Source organism: Bos mutus, chromosome 12 (genome assembly GCF_027580195.1).
Source record: "Bos mutus isolate GX-2022 chromosome 12, NWIPB_WYAK_1.1, whole genome shotgun sequence".
Classification (NCBI taxonomy): Eukaryota; Metazoa; Chordata; class Mammalia; order Artiodactyla; family Bovidae; genus Bos; species Bos mutus.
The window spans coordinates 50,363,519-50,384,298 of record NC_091628.1 but is presented as its reverse complement, the minus strand read 5'-3'; the positions used below and the strand labels follow the sequence as shown (position 1 = coordinate 50,384,298).

Here is a 20,780-nt window from a genome sequence, read left to right as displayed (position 1 = left end):
GCAAGTCATATCACTCAGTTCCTTGACCCTTGAATTTCACAAAGTAGTTATGCTTTTTTTTTAAATGGTTAAGGAGGAACTTGATATTTATGTGAGCTGTCATTTTCTTTATTCCATGATGGATTGTTTCCTGTTGCTGCCAGAAATAATACGAATTAAAAGTTAAGATTATTTTTGGTTCAGGTGATTGTATACCAAACCAAAAATATCAGGAGATGATCAAGTAAAACTCTTTAACCTAAGAAATTTTCCTCCTTGTATACCAGCCTTAATATTTTTGATCCAAACAAATTGTGTGCTTTCTCACAAGATAATTGGAAACAAAAAGTCATTTAATGTAAGAAAAATATTTGAAAAACCAAAGTCTAAAATAAATTCAAGCAACAGAATGAATTTTATATTCATAATGTGATGCACACTTTGCTGTTTGCCAGAACTACATTTGGTGATCTGTTATTTAATATTTTTGTGTTCACAAACACAGTTTAAAGCATTAAGGTAAAGAGTGCCAAGGTTAGAAGTACTTTCAAATGGTATGTCTGTGTAAAAATGGCTTGATAAACTTGTTTTTGCAGAATGTAATGACCCTGAGGGAAATTTCATCAATCTAATACTTTTCTAGTGTTAGCCATTCTCAGCAGTGTGGTAGTCACCGGGTCTCTTACATCATAACAGCTACCAGTGCTGGTGACTGACTGCAATTGAATGTCTTACGTCTCTCCAAACTCAATGTGTCTAAAATGAATTCATCTTTTAAAGTCTTGATTATTTCTTCTGACATCCCTCTTTAATCTATGGTAGTAACCACCCTTATGGAAGAAAGTGAAGAGAAACTAAAAAGCCTCTTGATGAAAGTGAAAGTGGAGAGTGAAAAAGTTGGCTTAAAGCTCAACATTCAGAAAACGAAGATCATGGCATCTGGTCCCATCACTTTATGGGAAATAGATGGGGAAACAGTGGAAACGGTGTCAGACTTTATTTTTTGGGGCTCCAAAATCACTGCAGATGGTGACTGCAGCCATGAAATTAAAAGACGCTTACTCCTTGGAAAGAAAGTTATGACCAACCTAGATAGCATATTCAAAAGCAGAGACATTACTTTGCCAACAAAGGTCTGTCTAGTCAAGGCTATGGATTTTCCAGTGGTCATGTATGGATGTGAGAGTTGGACTGTGAAGAAAGCTGAGCCCTGAAGAATTGATGCTTTTGAACTGTGGTGTTGGAGAAGACTCTTGAGAGTCCCTTGGACTGCAAGGAGATCCAACCAGTCCATTCTAAAGGAGATCAGCCCTGGGATTTCTTTGGAAGGAATGATGCTAAAGCTGAAACTCCAGTACTTTGGCCACCTCATGCGAAGAGTTGACTCACTGGAAAAGACTCTGATGCTGGGAGGGATTGGGGGCAGGAGGAGAAGGGGACGACAGAGGATGAGATGGCTGGATGGCATCACTGACTCGATAGATGTGAGTCTGAGTGAACTCCGGGAGTTGGTGATGGACAGGGAGGCCTGGCGTGCTGCGATTCATGGGGTCACAAACAGTCGAACATGACTGAGAGACTGAACTGAACTGAACTGAATTCAGTGACCTCTCCTCAAACCTCATACTTTACCATGATTTTCTTTCTTTCTACCCTTGCATTCAAACATTCTTCACATTTTGACTTTGAATAGTCTTTGTATGCATTTTTTCCTTTCTACTTCCAAATCCTTAGTCCACAGCTGGATTACCTCATATCTGGATTATTGAGATGGCATCCTAACTAGTCTAATTGTGTCTATTTTCTCTAAGTACTTCTATCATTTCAACATACTAAAAATCTTTCAGTGGATGGTTCTTCCTTCTTCTAGAATGTGATACAGGCTTCTCAGTCTGATTTTGTAGGCAGTTCACCTCTTAGTAGACTTTATTGAGAACTCTTCTTTTGCCATGCCCCTGAGTTTTTTCCATATGTAGAAGGAGATTTCAGTGCTCTTTATTGAGACTTTCTACAATGAACTAGTGTTTGTTTAATAAAGTCAACTCTTTTAAGAGCATCATCCAGGACTCAGTTGGAATTGTCCACCGGCTTAGGTGTACAATCCTCCTTGTCTCACATAAAAAACTGAGAATATACTCAGGCAAGCTGACTCATTTATCCTTGCTGTGCTGTGCTTAGTCACTTCAGTTCTGCCTGACTCTTTGCAATCCCAACTGTAGCCCTCCAGGCTCCTCTGTCCACAGGATTCTCCAGGCAAGAATACTGGAGTGGGTTGCCATGCCCTTCTCCAGAGGATCTTCCTGACACAGGGACTGAACACAGGTCTCTTTGTCTCCTGCATTTCATGCAGATTCTTTATCCACTGAGCTATCTGGGAAACCACCCTTAGTCTTCTGAAAATTTTTAGGATTAAGTAAAGTTGGTATTGCAAGTAGAGGTAATACTTTTTGAGCCCTAGAGTCTTAAGAGACACTGTTAGCATCCTGTGCTTGGGGCTATTACTACAGTATTATACAACAATTCCAGCATTGTTCTTTCTAAACACTTTCTTTGTTCAAAATGTCCCAGCCTCTGAAGCATTTTTAGAGAAGTCCTTTCCCTCAAATGTTTGTAAGCTTGAGAGGGATCCTAAAGGCCTCACGGGGCAAAGGCTTTTGTCGGTATATCATATATTGATATATAATTATATCCGCTATAACACTGATAACATTAATTGGGTTTTACAGAAGACCTCACATTTCCTACCAAGTGGTAACTAGTTTCATTTTGTTACATTACATTGTAAAGGTGAGAAGAATGATAGTGTGTATTTTATTTACTCTATCTGCATTAAAATTTGAGTTGTTGTCATGTTTACCATTTGCTTCCTTTTTGGGCTCAGTAAAGAAAAGTAAAGAACAGCTTTGAAGAATATTTAAATCACTTGCAAAACACACTGCACAGCATTAGGGTACTTTTGGCCTCTTTATCTCTGTGGACTTATATAGCCTTTGCCACTTGGAGTCATAGTCTGTGTGAAGTGTCTGGCATTTGAGATTGGTGAAAATATTTTATATCTATGCTTGAAATATAGGTTGTGAACTTCCTCTTTTTAAGGCAGTTGATTTCACTATTAATTTCCATGTGGTTGTTCTGAAACAAAACAGGTGTTTAATTTTTTGACTGCACATCATGTAATAGTATTCTTTGCGGTGTGCCATGACCCATCTTCTTAAGCAAATATAGCACGTGTGGAGTTTATTTATAGTTTTGACCTCTAGTCTTCATTGGCACCTAGTTTATTTGGGGCATAATTCACTAGGGCTATAGGTTGCAATTGTTAAGGAGTCAGCTGAGGAGAAGGAGACAGAAGGCACATTGTCCTACTGTGTATAACACTGAGGTGTGCCCACCCTCAGATTACTATACACGTTAAGGGAGGGTGTGGTTTCAGCAGACTGTAGAGGAAGACAGACTGAACAACTTTGAGTATGAAAGGGGGAGATAATATAGTAAAGTTTTGAAAATGTATTAAATAGAGCTAATTGGAGCTACCATTTATTGAGTGATTATCACCAGCATACGCTGTGTTAAGAGCTTTATGTATATCAGCTTATTTAGAGCTCACAGCAGTATTCCCAGAGGACTTTGATTTCCTTTGAACAAAATAGGCAACTGAAGTTTAGGTCTGTGGCAAATAGGGATAAAGTAAACAAGAATGAATTTGGGGAACAAATATTAAAATCCTGAAACTAAGGACATTTTTTATAAATTCTGTGAAGTAGATCAGAACATTTTTTTTTTTTTTTTTTTTTTTTTTAAGATCGGAACATTTAAAAGGTTTGCATCAGATTCATTTCCCCCAGAGGCGACAGAACAGGATAAGGATAAACTGATAGCAGTGTCTTAACATCTTAAGATTAGAAGGGGCTTTTTACAGATATCTAAAAGATGGATTACAGAGAACATTTATGCCCTTTTTGAAGATGTTTCTAGGCAGCAGAATATTAGTTTGTTAAAGAGATTTATGGTTTTGTCCCTTAAAGCTATATTTAGGAGTTTGTTTATTTTACTGTGAAACTTCACCAAGGATTAGTCTGAATCAAACTGTGCACCTCAAGCTGAAGTGAACTAATCAACTTGTAAAAATTCAAGAAGGGCTCAAATACTTTAAATTATCTATCAACTAGAGTATTTTGAAGGAAAAAAAAGTCTAATGAGTAATTTTGAATGAATTCACACTGGAAAAGTATCAAATGTTTTCTAAGACTACGGAAATGAATTTATACTAACTGAAATTATAGTCATTTTCTTAGTCTTAAATTGAAGCAGTTGACAAACTTACTTGACAGAAGTGAAAAAACACTTTAAAAATTGAATTAAAAAAAATAGAAACAAATTGTACATATTAATTATAGAAAAAATTTGAAAACAAATTTAGCAATGATGAAAAAAATTGCCCATAACCTACCATCATTGTAATATGAATGTTGGTAAGATTCTGTTTGTAGATTCATTAACTGTAAAAAAAAAACCACAGATGTGTATAATTATATACACACATGCATATACTCAAACTAAAACATCTAGTAAAAGTTTTCTTGAGGGTAAGACTGATAACTTACCAGTAGCTCTTTCTGAAAAACTGGAATTTTAATATGTTTGGAAGCAAGGGAGTGAGAAATGGAGAGAGAGAATCTAGAGTTTGCTCTAGGTGAAATGATTAAGACCAGAAATTTCCATCTGGCAATAAACAAGCCAAAAACGATGTTAAAAAAACAATTACATTTACACTAGCATGAAAAAGAACAAAACAGAAATAAATTTAGGAAAAGAAGTACAAGACTTGTTCATTAAAAACTACAAAATGTTATTGAAAAACAATGAAATCTACTAAATGGCAATTCATCTTTGTTCATGGATTGGAAAAATTAATATGGCTAAAATGGCATCCTCAAGTTGATCAAGATATTCAGTGCAATCACTTTTGGAATCCCAAGGGCTTGTTTTTTTGTTTTTGTTTTTTTTTTTCAGAAATTGGCAAACTTATCCTGAAATTCAGGAGACCTAGGACACTCAAAGCATTAAAAAAAATTACAAAGTTGGAGGACTCACATTTATCAGTTTCAGAATACAAAGTTATAGTAATCAAGACAGTGTGGTACTCACATCAAGATAGACATGGATCTATAGAACAGAATTCCAAGATGAGAAATAAACTCTTACATTTATTGTAAATTAACTTTTGGCCTGAGTGCTAAAACAGTTCAGTGGGGAAATAAATGATCCTTCCAGCAAGTGGTGCTGGGAAAGCTGTATTGTTGTTGTTTTAGTTGCTAAGTCATGTCCAACTCCTTAGTGACCCCATGGACTGTAGCCACGAGGATGAACTTGCAGCCTACTTCACATACTATCCAAAAACTAACTTAAAGTGGATCATAGATCTAAATGTAAGAGGTAAAACTATAAAACTCCTAGAATAAATGTGGGAGCAAATCTTCATGACCTTGGATTTAGTCAATGTTTTTTTAGATATGGCCTCCAAAATATAAAGGTCAAAAGAGAAGACTAAGCTGGACTTTATCAAAATTAAAAGGTTGTGCACGTTTACCTTCAAGAAAATGAAAGGACAATGCGTAATATGAGAGAAAATATTTGCAAATCATATGTCTAAAGGGACTTATAACCAGAATATATAAAGAACTATTACCACTCAATAATAAAGACACATCATCCAATTAAAAATGGGCAAAGTATTTCAATGGCATTTTCTCCAAGGAGATATGCAAATGTTCAAATGCTCGGTGTCTTTTGCCATATTGAAATGCAAATCAAACCCACAAATTATTACTTGACACCTACCCAAACAGCAATGACAAAAAAGACAGACAGTAACAAGTGTTGACAAAGAAGTAGAGTCATTGGAACCTTCACACATTGTTGACAGGAATGTAAAACATTAATCATACAGCCACTATGGGAAATAGTCTGGAATTGCTCAAAAGTTTAAACATAGAGTTACCATATTACTCAACAGTTCCAAGAGAAATGAAAACATAGTGTATGCAAAACTTATAGATGAATGTTCATAACAGCATTGTTCATAGAAGCCAAAAAGTGTAAACCACTCAAATGCCCTTTAAGTGATGAATAGAGAAACAAAAGTGTTATGCTTATACAATGGAATATCATTTGGCAATAAAAAGGAATGAAGTTTATGAATTACTAATACATGCTACGGAGAAGGCAATGGCACCCCACTCCAGTACTCTTGCTTGGAAAATCCCATGGACCGAAGAGCCTGTTAGGCTGCAATCCATGGGGTCGCTCAGAGTCGGACATGACTGAGCGACTTCACTTTCACTTTTCACTTTCATGCATTGGAGAAGGAAATGGCAAGCCACTCCAGTGTTCTTGCCTGGAGAATCCCAGGGATGGGGGAGCTTGGTGGGCTGCCGTCTATGTGGTCACACAGAGTCGGACACGACTGAAGTGACTTAGCATAGCAATACATGCTACAACATAGATGGATCTCAAAAAGTGCTAAGTGAAAGGAACCAGTCATAAAAGACCATATTGTGTAACAACCATTTATGTAAAATAATAAAAACTGTGAATAGAGAAAATACATTAGTGGTTTTTAGGAGTTGGGTGAGAGGGGGAAGGCTGAGGATTTGGAAGTGTGACTGGTAACAGGTACAAGGTTTCTTTCTGGGGTGTTGAAAATGTCCTAAAATTGGGTAATGGTGATGACTGCAGTGAAAGAGGAGAGTGAAGAAGCTGGTTTAAAACTCAATATTCAAAAAACTAAGATCATGGCATCCAGTCCCATCACTTCATGGCAAATAGATGGGGAAACAATGGAAACAGTGACAGACTGTATTTTCTTGGGCTCCAAAATCACTGCAGATGGTGACTGCAGCCATGAAATTAAAAGATGCTTACTCCTTGGAAGAAAAGCTGTGACTAACCTAGACAGCATGTAAAAAACCAGAGACATTACTTTGCTGAAAAAGGTCCATCTAGTCAAAGCAATGGTTTTTGCAGTAGTCATGTATGGATGTGAGAGTTTGACCATAAAGAAAGCTGAGCGCCAAAAAAAAAAAATTGATCCTCAATTCTTTTTGAGCATCAAAAAGAATTGATGCTTTTGAACTGTGGTATAGGAGAAGACTCTTAAGAGTCCCTTGGACTGCAAGGAGATCCAACCAGTCAATCCTAAAGGAAATTAGTCCTGAATATTCATCGGAAGGACTGATGCTAAAGCTGAGGCTCTAATACTTTGGCCACCTAATGCAAAGAACTGACTCATTGGAAAAGACCCTGATGCTGGGAAAGGAGGAGGAGAAGGGGACGACAGAGGATGAGATGGTTGGATGGCATCAGCAACTCTATGGACATGAGTTTGAGCAGGGTCCTGGAGTTGGTGATAGACTGGGAAGTCTGGCATGCTGTAGTCCCTGGGGTTGCAGAGAGTCAGACACAACTGAGCCACTGAACTGAACTGACCTGATGACTGCATAACTTTGTAAATACACTAAAAATGAATGAATTGTATGCTTTAAAAAGGCAAAATTTGGGATATGTAAATTATATATTCATAAGACTGTTAAAAAATGCAGTAGCTTATTTTGTGAGATTTCCTGGCTTATTCTTTTCTTCTTTTCTCTGGACCTTCTCTTTCCTTTTCCTGTTCTACTCAAGTTTGATTTTATGTCTAGCAGTTTCTTGTCAGTCTGAGTTCCCATCTTGAGTGTGAGTGCTGAGGGGAGCAGTTTCCAGAGTTTAGCCCCTTAGACTTGGCCATTGGCTTTATCATTCATCTGTTTTTGGGGTAGCCAAAAGCCTTCCAGTTTCAGTTGCTGCTCTGACGTTGGCCAGCAAGGCTTTGTAGTAAGTACCTGTTGGTTACTCTGGTTCTCAGGCTCCTTAGTCACCTTACTGCTTCACTTTCTTCCTTTCTTTAGAGATTCAGGGACTGTGCAAGTCTTGTAGTTGCGTGTGATTTCTACCAAATGATTTGTATTTTTGGGGATTCAAGAAGATACTCTCTCACCTGGTTTTGTTGTGGATGTTGTCCAGGGTTTGGTTTTGGTATTAGTTGTTCTGTTTTCATGTGGAGATTTGGGAAGATTCAAAGCTATGCTTCCATTGCTGTGACTACCATTTTTCTAGAATTCAGAAATGTAACCTTTCTGACTCCTTGAGGAAGAGGTTTGGAAAGAGTCTGGCAAAAACAGGACATCCTCCTGGAGATTTAAATATCCTTGAAAGAAGAGCCTGTGGCTCATTGGCCTTCTAAATCCAGCACCTAGCACAGGCCATGGCATAGGATAACACCCAGATAAACATGTGTTGAGTGAATAGAAGTGCAGAGCGATGAACGACTTCTTGACGGAGAGCACGCTAGAATTTGTAGCCAGCACCTTCTTACCAATGTTGACAAATGGGGGCCTGTCTAGATGGCTTCCTCTCCTTACACATGGAGATCAGAAACATGTCTGAAGCTTTGGGCAGCTATTCAGCTGCATTACCTGCTTCAGTTTATCAAGAACTATTGAGAAATGATAAGAATTGTAAGTTTTCAGTATTCTTAGGGTGTTGATGATCTAGGTTGCCTGAATTCTAGAAGTACCTGAATGACGGTGTTAGATCCTTCATTGTCCCCGAGGTGTTGGGTCTCTGTCCCAGAAGTCTTAGATTCCCTTAGGTCCTTCATAACCTTAGATTCATTTTCTAACCCTAAACTACGCTAACTAACCTTTCTTGTGGGTAAATAAACCACATGTATGGGATAGTATCTTGCCATGCAGGATCTTTTCAATCTGATACAGGGGAAAACTGCCTGATCTTTCCTGAGCTCTCTGCTTCTCTAATAAATCACTTTTATTTTTTCTATTCTCCTAGGAACTTTGAAAACTTAGTAAATAGAGCTATATATCTTAAAAAGAGGAATTTCCTCAGGTCCCATCATTCTTGTGAAATTTCTGAGTTGCCTTGGGCTGGCCATGCCATGTCTTTCCTGAGTCTCTTAGCCTCATCACCACTGACTTCCCAGGGTTCCATTTAGTTTGATGAAATTGTGCTGAGATAGAAATGGAGTTTCATAAAATGTGCTGTCCGTTATTTGTGTTTTTACAAAGACTTGCAATGCTTTAACTCAGAGAAGTTGAGTTGAGTAGAAACATGGATACCTTTGCCATTTTTCAAGTCCAGATGATGTCTGATGATCTTCGACATAATAAAAAAAATAAAAAATACAATTACAAGGAGCACAGCATTCACTGTGAGTAGCTGTGAAGATGATTACTGTTACATCTCTGGGTTGGACTCTTGAATAGGTTTCTTCACAGATTCTCTTGAGATATGTGTATCAAATCAGCTTATTAAAAAATATGGGCATATTGCCTTAACAGTTGGCTGCCTTTAGACACTGCAGCTGTTGGAAAGGCCTGAGTGAACTAATTAAATTATGGTTGAAAAGCCCCTCTCTCTGACGTTAACTAGTACTTGCCATGAACACCCTTCTTAAAATACTGGTGGTTGGGGAGAGAAAGATGTGCAAAGAATACAGACAGCTGCATTTATTTTCAATTTGAAAAAGGAACTAAACACACAAAAATGCCATTTACATTCTTGAAAGTTGAGTGAAGAATTGTAATCTTGGTATGCCATTTCTGAAACTTTTTGAAACTTCCTTCTTTTGGTTTACTCTTTGCAACTCTGCCCAATTTTGTATATGGTGGTTAGTTTAACTCTTTAAACTGATGAATTTTTGGCTTAAAGCTTCCCTATATTTTAAAGTGCTTTTTAAAATGATAAAAGATGCTTATGGCAAAGTTGATGTAATATGAAAAAATGAAATGAAAGTGTTAATCATTTCATTTTTTTCATATTATATAAACTTTCCATAAGCATCTTTTATCATTTTTAAAGAGCATTTTAAAATATAGAGGAGCTTTATGGTGAAGGTTATATAATATATCAATGTATAAGCAGTAAGAAAGCCAAAAATCAACTTCCCTTTTAATTCTCTTTTCCTTCAGGAAGTTGCAGACTGATGCACACCCTTCTAGGCTTAAAAAATACATATATGAAATTGATTTGACATTTATATATTCTATTTATAAAAATTGTGCCTACCATTTACACTGTTCTGCAACTTGATTTTTTTTTTCACCTAATAGTTCATGATCTTTTCTCCACATAGATTAGAATGTAATGGGCTGAATTCTCCCTTTTCATATACATAATGGTATATTGCTTGTTGCCCTATATATAAGAAAGATGTCAGAAAGAATGACAGCCCTACCCAAACAGTTTGCCCTTCTCTGTCTCTAGCCTGAATAGATGCACCAGTACCTAGAAGTCATTCAACAGCTGTCAAATCAATTACACGGCTTCTGGTGACAAGAGGAGAAGCAGCAGCTGGTAGACAAGTGTAGCCACCCCATTTCTGAGCATGGGAGGAGGGACAGCAGATGACATATTTCTGCTATTGTTCCATTTTTAACTATATGATTTCTTTTTAGGTGTTTCCTTTTATAATAATAAAAATGATTTTAGTGAAGCATTTAAAAAAGTGATTTAGGTCAATGACAGAAGAAAAAAATTACTCATAGACCCTCATTATTCAACTTAATTATTGTTAACATTCTGGTTAACATTTTGTTAAATTTCTTTTTTCCCATGTTATCTCTTAAATATGTTGTTGGAAACAGTACTTTCCTTCTGTGACCTTTCTCCTCAAAACCCATCATAACCATGAGAAAAAAATAAGGGAAGTCCCAATTAAGGAATATTTTACAAAATGCCTTGTATGTCTTAAAGCTATAAATAACAAGGAAAATATGAGATACTGTCACAACCAAGGGGTGCTTAAGAAAATATGACTACTAAATGTGATGTGAGATCCTGGAACAGAAAAGGACATTTGGGAAAAGCTAAGGACATCTGAATAAAGCATGTAGTGTTAGTGCTCAGTTGTGTCCAACTCTTTGCAATCCCATGGACTGTAGTCCGCCAGACTCCTCTGTCCATGGGATTCTCCAGGCAAGAATACTAGAGTGGGCTGCCATGCCCTCCTCCATGGAATCATCTCAACCCAGGGATTATACCCGGGTGTCCCACATTGCAGGCAGATTCTTTACCATCTGAGCCAGCAGGAAAGTCCCTGAATAAAGCATGGACTTTGGTTAAAAAAAAGTATCATTATGGGCTGATTAATAGTGATAAGTTCACCATGCTAGAGGAAGATGTTAACCACAGGAGAAATTGGTTTTAAATTATATGGAAAGCCTTCATATTACCTTGACATTTTTTCTGTAAATCTAAAACTATTCTAGAATAAAACAAAAAAAGAATTATGTTGTAATGATACCATGTATACAGTTTTGTATTCTACTTTTTCTTACTGTGTCATCTTTTCAAAAACTAATGATTGTTTTTATTACTCAGAATGAATACACTGTGATTCACCTATTTCTTTCATGTGGGATATATATATCATATAAATTATTTCTAATAGTTAGTAATGCTCTGAAGAATGGCTGTATCATTTGTTTATATCTTGTTCTAAAAGGATTTTTGAAAAATAATTTATTTTTAAGACAAATTTAATAATTTTCAGAAATATTTCTATATTTAATTTGAGGTGGTGGTGGCTAGATTCCTAAAAGTGGAGTTAAAAAGTTAAAAAGTCAAGTTGTATGAAGGTATTAAATATTTTGCCCAATTGTTTTATGAAAGCCTATTCTTAATTACAGTTATACCATCAAGGGCTCATTTTACTGGATCTTCTCCAGCACTGTGTATAATTTTTTTAAATAATCTTTTCCAAAACTAACATCTTCTTGATTTAATCTATATTTCTTTATTTTTCAATTATCTTTATTTTACCACTTCTCCTAAGAATAATCTGCTCATGATTAGAAAATTGGCAGAAGACCTGAATAGACATTTTTTCAAAGAAGACATCAGATGGCCAACAGGCACGTGAAAAGATGCTCAACATCACTAATCATCAGAGAAATGCAAATCAAAACCACAATAAGATAGCGCCTTGCACCTGTCAGAATGTCTATCATTCAAAAGACCACAAATAACAAATACTGGCAAGGTTGTGTGGAAAGGGAACCTTAGTATTCTGTTGGTGAGACTGTAAATTGGTGCCATCACTCTGGAAAACATTATGGATGTTTCTCAAAAAATTAAAAATAGAGCAACTATATGATCTAACAATTCTGTGATTGGGTATGTCTGAAGAAAATGAAAACATTACTTCAAAAAGATACATGCCCCCCAATGTTCATAGCAGCATTTGTTTACAATAGCTAAGATATGGAAACAACCTGAATGTCTGTCAACAGATGAATGGATAAAGAAAATATGGTGATATAGACATAGTGGAATATGACTCAGTTGTAAAAGAGAATGAGATTATGCCATTTGCAGCAACCTGGATAGACCTAGAGGGCATTATGTTTAGTGAAGTAAGTCATGCAGAGAAAGATAAATACTGTTTGTTATCACTTAGATGTGGAATCTAAAACATAAAGCAAATGAATTAATATAACAAAACCAAAGCAGACTCACAAAGAACAAACTAGTGGTTAGCAGATGGAAGAGAGAAAGGGGAAGAGGCAAGATAGGCGTAGAGGTAAAGAGGCACAAACTACTAGGTATAAAAAAATGAGCTACAGGGATATACTGTACAACACAGGAAATGTAGTCAATATTTTATAACAATTTAAATGGAGTATGATCTATAAAAATATTGAATCACAATGTTATACACCTGAAACTGATATAAAGTAAATCAACTATACTTCAGTAAAAAAAGGATTATACATTCATATCCTTTGTCCTACTTGAATATGTGTTTTTCTTCTCAATTTGTTTGAGTTCTTTAAATGGTAAACACAACAAATTTAACAGAAAACACAGAAAGATGAAGTATTGGGTTCTTTTATAATAATGTCATAGTACACCTAGGACGAGGGAAAAGTATAAGTTCCCATGATAAAATCTAATGCAATTGAAATTTGTATCATAAGAGATATAGAAATGATAGTAACCAAATCATGTTGTAAATCTAAAACTGTGTTGTATATCAATTATATCTCAACAAAACTAGGTAAAAGGCTAATAATAATCAGTAGTAAATTACTTTCTTTGTATATATATGTATTAATTATTTTGCAACAACATGTGAATTTTGAAAATGTTGGTATATTTAGCAAAATTATTTACACTTGTCTTTATCCATTAAGGTATCTACCAGATCAAAATTAGTAAAAACTTAATAAATTGTGAACATGTTAATGTCCCCCCCCCAAAAAAAACCTACACAACCCCCACAGTATTTCAGAATGTATTTTAAGCAATATAAGTAAATGGATATCATAATAAAAACATTTTGTTTAGCAATGATAAAAGCTAGTTGTTAGTGAACATTTTTATTACTATCTGTGAAATTAGAACTAATAATTATTTTCATGCTGTTTTCCCACCAAAAGAATCCACACATTTTTCTCTGAAAAATAGTGATGATGTGAAGCTGAGGATGTGGTGGACAGGGAGGAATTAAAACTGTTGATTTTGGATCTATGATACCTGGCCAGGTACAGGAGTAGGTCGTCATCCATGGGTGAAAGGCAGTTCAGTGTTCTGGTTTGGTTTATTTTGGACCTGCATTCCTGGAGCAGCCCTTAAGAGAGGGGCCCTGGAGCATGGGAGCTGCGTGCTCTTTCCTCATGACTGCAAATGCCAGAAATTCTGTGACACTGGACTGTGCATTTCATTCACCCAAGGCCCAAGGGCTGGCTTGCTTCACACTTCCTCTGCTTTTGACTGGAGACAGAAGTTCAGACACCTTGTGTATATAACTTTACCTCTCTGTGAGTTCTATTTTTCTTTTTTGTTCTTAGGCAGTGTATGTTTTTAGGTATAAAAGCGTCCTGTATCTCACTTTTACATTTTTTGGGTCAGTTTATTGGGGTACCTTTATTCTGTGCTTGTCTGAATTAAAATTGCTATGTAAAATGACTTACAGAAATCTTTTTATCACAGATTATAATATTTTGTGTGTGAGTATATGTTTACTCCTAGAGGAGGGCATGGCAACCCACTCCAGTATTCTTGCCTGTAGAATCCCATGGACAGAGGAGCTTGGCAGGCTACAGTCCATAGAGTTAAAAAGAGTTGGACACGACTGAAGCGACTGAACACACATGCATGCATTTACAAAAGAGTGGAAGACTGCATGGAAAATGTTTTTTAAAGTTTTAGGTACCAAATAAAATATATAGAATCAGGTAGGCAGATGACCTTTAAAATAGAGAACATGATGAGAAAAGTGAAGTGAAGTTGTGTCCAACTCTTTGCGACCCCATGAACTATAGCCTACCAGGCTCCTCTGCCCATGGGATTTTCCAGGCAAGAGTGCAGGAGTGGGTTTCCATTTCCTTCTTCAATGATAGAAATTTACCTTTAAGTATTTTATCCTTTTCTTTGCTGCCATTACCTGAGAATGGAAGCATTTTATTAGAGCAGAGTCATCATTATGTAATGGATCTTTCTTACATTGAAAGAATGCTGAAATGTTCTATTCAGTCTTTTTGAACTTTTCAACCAAAGCTTTAGGTCAGAGGAAAGTGAAGCTGTACATGTGGAGAGAATGGGGGTGACAATTGTGCGGTCTGCTACAAGCTCTAAATTTCTTTGAAGTTTTGCTTATGTTAAGAATTAATGCAGATTTTAGTCTATTTTTTAATACATCCTGTTTATTTTCATATAAAAATGTTTTAAATTGCTTGCTAATAAAATTATTCAACCCCTTCCCTCCAATCTATAAGTAGGAAAGATTCTGCTAGAATTCATGTCATGTATATCCTTGACTTTGGGCACACTTGACTGACATCGTCCATTCTAAAGGAGATCAGTCCTGGGTGTTCATTGGAAGGACTGATGTTGAAGCTGAAACTCCAATACTTTGGCCACCTCATGCAAAGAGTTGACTCACTGGAAAAGACCCTGATGCTGGGAGGGATTGGGGGCAGGAGGAGAAGGGGACGACTGAGGATGAGATGGCTGTATAGCATCACTGACTCGATGGACATGAGTTTGGGTAAACTCTGGGAGTTGGTGATGAACAGGGAGGCCTGGCGTGCTGCGGTTCATGGGGTCGCAAAGAGTCAGACACGACTGAGTGACTGAACTGAACTGACTGACATTGTTAGACATCCTACAGAATACACATAGCTTTGTTTAAGTAACTTTATAAGAGATAGAAGAACAGTTCAAGATCTACATGTTTTCAGAGGTGCTAGTCTGAATTTTTATGTGAAATGTCCTTTTGAGCAAAAGTCCACAGGTTCTCATAATTTGAGTAACACCTCATTGCTTCATATTCCCTTTCATTAACTCATTCATTAGTTTCACAAATAGTCTAGTTTCCAGGACTGAAAAAGCGTCCATCTTCATGGAGCTTACAATGTAGTTTTATTTACGACTTCAAGTTTTACAGACACATTCTGAAAGTAGTTTGAATTTGTTGCCTTTACTTTCTAGGAGTTTAAAAAAAGTAATGTATAAAAACATCTTCCTTAATCTGGCCAATAAATATGCTACATTCTGTGGGTGACAAATTGTAGATTAATCTGCAAATGCTACTAACCATTTTTAAGAAGGAAATGTCTCCTTGCCAGAGTATTATATTTTTAAACTTTATACATAACTCTCGATAGAAAAGAATTGATTATGTCTCTGAAGTTAGAATATTGTGTTCTTTCTGATTGTACTTTACTTTCAGCTATTGAAATACTGCCTAATGTCAAGATCACTCAGTGTCATGTACTGACTTGGAAATATTTCTAGAGGTGATTCTTGCCTGTGAGGTACGTGACTCATAAACAGTCATGCGTACAAATTCCAGCATGTACCCTCCCCCTCTCTGCTCACCCCATCATCATGAGGGTGACCATGAGAAGGAAGCTTGGGCTTTGTGAAGATAACAGGACAAAGTAAAAGAGGAATTAAGAACAGATAAGGAGAGTTGATCCTGGAGACAAGCAGGCAGGAGGGTAGGGCTTGGGGCCAAGGAGAAGGATGGTATGTATAAGTTCCCCTTTGAAACACATTTTCTTTCTTTCTAATTTCCAAAATGCAAGTCCATGGGGTTGTAAAGAGTTGGACACAACTGAGCGACTGAATAGCAACGACAGCAAAAAATTGTGGGAATTACAGCATACAGAGATGGAAAGTGAAGGAGAAATCATCTAGTTCTTGTCTAACACTAATTTGTGTCTGACTCTTTGTGACCCCATGGACTGAAGCATACCAGGCTTCTCTGTCCAGCACCAACTCCTGGAACTTGCTGAAACTCATGTTCATCGATTTGGTGATGCCATCCAACCATCTTATCCTCTGTTGTCCCCTTCTCCTCCTGCCTTCAATCTTCCCACCATCAAGTCTTTTCTAATGAGTGAGTTCTTTGCATCAGGTGGCCAAAGTATTGGAGTTTCAGCTTCAGCATCAGGCCTTCCAGTGAATATTCAGGCCTGATTTCCTTTAGGATTGACTGGTTTGATCTCCTTGCAGTCCAAGTGACTCTCAAGAGTCTTCTCCAGTACCACAGTTCAAAAGCATCAATTCTTCTGTGCTCAGCTTTCTTTATAGTCCAAGTCTCACTCCATATATAGCTACTGGAAAAACCATAGCTTTGACTAGATGGACCTTTGTTGGCAAAGTAATGTCTCTACTTTTTAATATGCTGTCTAGGTTGGTCATAGCTTTTCTTCCAAGGAGCAAGTGTCTTTTAATTTCATGGCTGCAGTCACCATCTGCAGTGATTTTGGAGCCCAAGAAAATAAAGTCTGTCACTGTTTCCATTGTTTTCCCATCTATTTGCCATGAAGTGATGGGACCATAAGGCATGATCTTAGTTTTTTGAATGTTGAGTTTTAAGCCAACTTTTTCCCTCTCCTTTTTCACTTTAATGTGTATGTAAAGGAAGCTAAAGTCTATCTCAAGTGATTGCCAAGTTCATAGGGTTAATTGGTGGCAGCCTATATAATACCTGTGGCTTCCCTGGCTGGCTCAGTGATAAAGAATCCACCTTCCAATCCAGGAGACATGGGTTCAATCCCTGGGTCAAGAAGATCCCCTGGAGAGGGACATGGCAACCCACGGACAGGGGAACCTGGTGGGCTACAGTCCATGGGGTTGCAGAGTCGGAGATGACTTAGTGACTGAACGACAACAACATATATGCCTCTAGATTCCAGAACGTATGCTTGGATTTTTCACACTTGACATTCTTTTTCTGGAGTGCTCACTGCCCGTAGGAGACAATGGGCTGTAGAGCTGAAGAGGTGGTCTGAATCCAAATCGTGGAAGGTTTTGTATGCATGCTGAGATGTCTCTTATGTGTGTGGGAGAGCTAGTGATGATTTTATGCATGGGTGTGACATTAGATTTGCGTCTAGAAAGGCAACTTTGACTGTAATTTGGAGAACGATTAATGTCCAGGGTAGTGGTGAGTGGTAAAGGGATATTAGAAAGTTACTGGAGTAATTCATTCAAAAAGTGCTTAGACTGAATATAAACAGTGGGAGTAAAGAGAAGGGTGAACTTGTTAGAGCAGTATTGGGGAGGTAGAGAGAGAGAAATTAGTGAGATTTTGTATATTGTTGGTAGTTGTCGTTCGGTCACTAAGTCGTGTCCAACTTTGCAACCCCACAAACTGCAGAGTGAAGGGAGAGGGAGAAATTAGACATTTTTTACTTTCTTGGGTGCATAACAGGTCACGTTAAAATTGGCCTAAGCCGATACCTATTATTTAGTTGTCACTATCACGCAGTTTGGGCAGGACTTCGTAAAGATAGCTCTCTCTGCTCCACGTGGCATCTGACATAGTTGGAATTTTCAGCATGTCTTCTTCCCTGTCTGGTGCCTCGGCTGAGGTCACTGTCAACTCGGAGTTGGCCGGAATCTCTCTGGTGTCTCCACATGGCCAGTTTTAGCTTCCTCATAGCGCGTCAGCCTCATGGTAGTCTGACTTCTTATATGGCAACTATTTTTTCATCAGCGTACAAAAATAGAAGCTGAAGGCTTTCTTAATGCATGGGTTTAGAAATCTCAGGACGTCATTTCTACTGCATTCTATTGGTCAGAGCAGTCACAGGTCCAGGCGAGATTTAAGACATGGGAATATTTTATTCCCATGAAATAATTTATGGACATATATTTAATCCACCAAAGTCTGAATTCTGTCCACAAATTATTTACATCCTTTGACATGAAAAATATACTCACCCATTTCTAAGATGCCCAGCAGTCTCATTCTATCACAACAGATAGAATGTTGTGATTCAGACTCAAATAGCAGAATCTCATTTGCTAAATCACGTCTAGGTGCAGATGAAGTGTGTTGGGTATGATTTCTCAGATGCAGAAAGCTGTGAACTAAGAGAAGTTACCTGGTCTTCCTCTCCAATATAAAATGAATTTCACTTATAAGTGGTATCATACAGTATTTGTCTTTCTTTGTAAGTCTTACTTCACTTAGCATGAAACCTTCCAAGTCTGCCCATGTCGTTGCAAATGGGAAAATTTTATTCTTTTTTAATATATTCATTCATTCTTTTTTATATATATTATATGTTACACTTATAGGAAATAAAATGCAAAAATGTTTGAAGTATCCCCTTTGTCTTTAAGAATCTCTTTGTTTTTTACCCTGGTGAGATAAAGGGTAAGTGTTCATAGCTTGTTTCAAGACAATTTGTCTCTGAACTTTATCTTTTTTAAAAAAATTAATTTATTTATTTTAATTGGAGGCTAATTACTTTACAATATGGTAGTGGTTTTTGCCATACATTGACATGAATCAGCCATGGGTGTCAATGTGTTCCCCATCCTGAACCCCCCTCCCACCTCCCTCCTCATCCCATCCCTCAGGGTCATCCCAGTGCACCAGCCCTGAGCACGCTGTCTCATGCATCGAACCTGGACTGGAGATTTGTTTCACATATGATAATATACATGTTTCAATGATATTCTCTCAAATCATCCCATCCTTGCCTTCTCCCACAGAGTCCAAAAGTCTTTTCTTTACATCTGTGTCCCTTTTGCTGTCTTGCATATAGGGTCATCATTGCCATCTTTCTAAATTCCATATATATGTTAATATACTATATTGGTGTTTTTCTTTCTGACTTACTTAACTCTGTGTAACAGGCTCCAGTTTCATCCACCTCATTAGAACTGATTCAAATGCATTCTTTTTAATAGCTGAGTAATATTCCATTGGAGAGGGTGCAGAGAGAAGGGAACCCTCTTACACTGTTGGTGTATGAATGCTAACTATGGAGAACAGTGTGGAGATTCCTTAAAAAACTGGAAATGGAACTGTCATACGGCCCAGCAATGCCACTGCTGGGCATACACACTGAGGAAACCAGAATTGAAAGAGACACGTGTACCCCAATGTTCATCGAAGCACTGTTTACATTAGCCAGGACATGGAAGCACCCTAGATGTCTATCAGCAGATGAATGGGCAAGAAAGCTGTGAACTTTATCTTTTTAAAGCACTTCTTTATCCATTCATCTGTTGATGGACTCAGGTTGCTTCCATATCTTTGCATTTGTAAATAATGTTCTATGTGCATTGGGGTACGTGTATCTTTCCAAATTAGTGTTTCTTTAATGGTATTTATTAAAATTTCCATGTCAATTCTACAACCTTTGCCTTTTAAAAATCTCTCTTCTACTTCCACTTTCTAGTTTCTGGTGTCTGTACTTTTTTATATTGATAAAATTGATATCGTTACAGCATGATGTGCCCATAGTTAATTTCATGCTTTGTTTTTAGATTGATTCTAAGATTTAATCATTAGTCATAGGTCATGCTGTTGTAACTCTGTAAACATTCACCAAAGCATCAGTGTGCCATGATTATATGTCTTTTGTTTTACAGCTTTTTTTGGTTTGCTTTTTGTTTTCCCAGAATCTCTACCAATGTTTTCTTGCCCTCTCTGCTGTAATTATATCCTTAAATTCTTCTAACATTTCAAGCCTACTAGCCAGCCTGAAAGCCCTTCCTTTCCTAGGTACGGGACTGATGGCACCCGTGCCTGTGGCACAGCCCTTGAGATTGGAGTCACTGTTTCCTTCATCCTGTAACTTCCTGTCTCTTATTTTACTGTGTTGTTTTGTTCAAGCATATTTTAAAATAGCTTCTCCAAAACATTTGTATGGGTGAACCTTCTGAATCTTTTTTGGGTGGGTGGAGATCAAGACATATGATTGAGGGGCTTTGGGGGAGGGTTGAAGGACCAGGAAGACAATGAGATCCGATGTGCTCCAAAGCTGGGATCTTTCCAGATTCACAGTTGCTGAAAACCCAAGTCTTTTCTCATCTGAAAATGTGTCTATTCTTTGACAAGAATATTTTTTCAACACTGTAGTAGAAGAAATACCTAAGTACTCAGAACACTCTATGCTCTAAATGCCTTGCAGTTACGCTCTTAATAAATGTAAAGGGTGTGCTACTTGGTTTTGTGTTTCCCCCCCCCCAAAATCTATGTTAGAATTGTTTGTCTATTTCATCAGTTTAATTTTTCTTTTTGGTATTCATATTTTTGAATTGTAGGAATTGCATTCGGACATTCATTGTTGTGTTTATTTATTGATAATTAATTCTGTTAGATGACAAACTTGTAAAAATTTTTCCTGTATGGAAATCATTCTCGTGAAGCAAATAGATAAGCCTCCTTTAGGGGGGAAGAATGCCAAAAGGTTTGAAGTATCCTTTTTCAG

General features: G+C 37.2%; 1 protein-coding gene across 4 annotated transcripts in view; it reads left to right on the top strand.

Annotated features, from left to right (window-relative positions):
* Nucleotides 1-20,780, top strand: part of TBC1D4 (TBC1 domain family member 4) — a 210,246-nt gene that overhangs the window by 72,826 nt on the left and 116,640 nt on the right. The gene's annotated exons all lie outside the window — the stretch shown is intronic.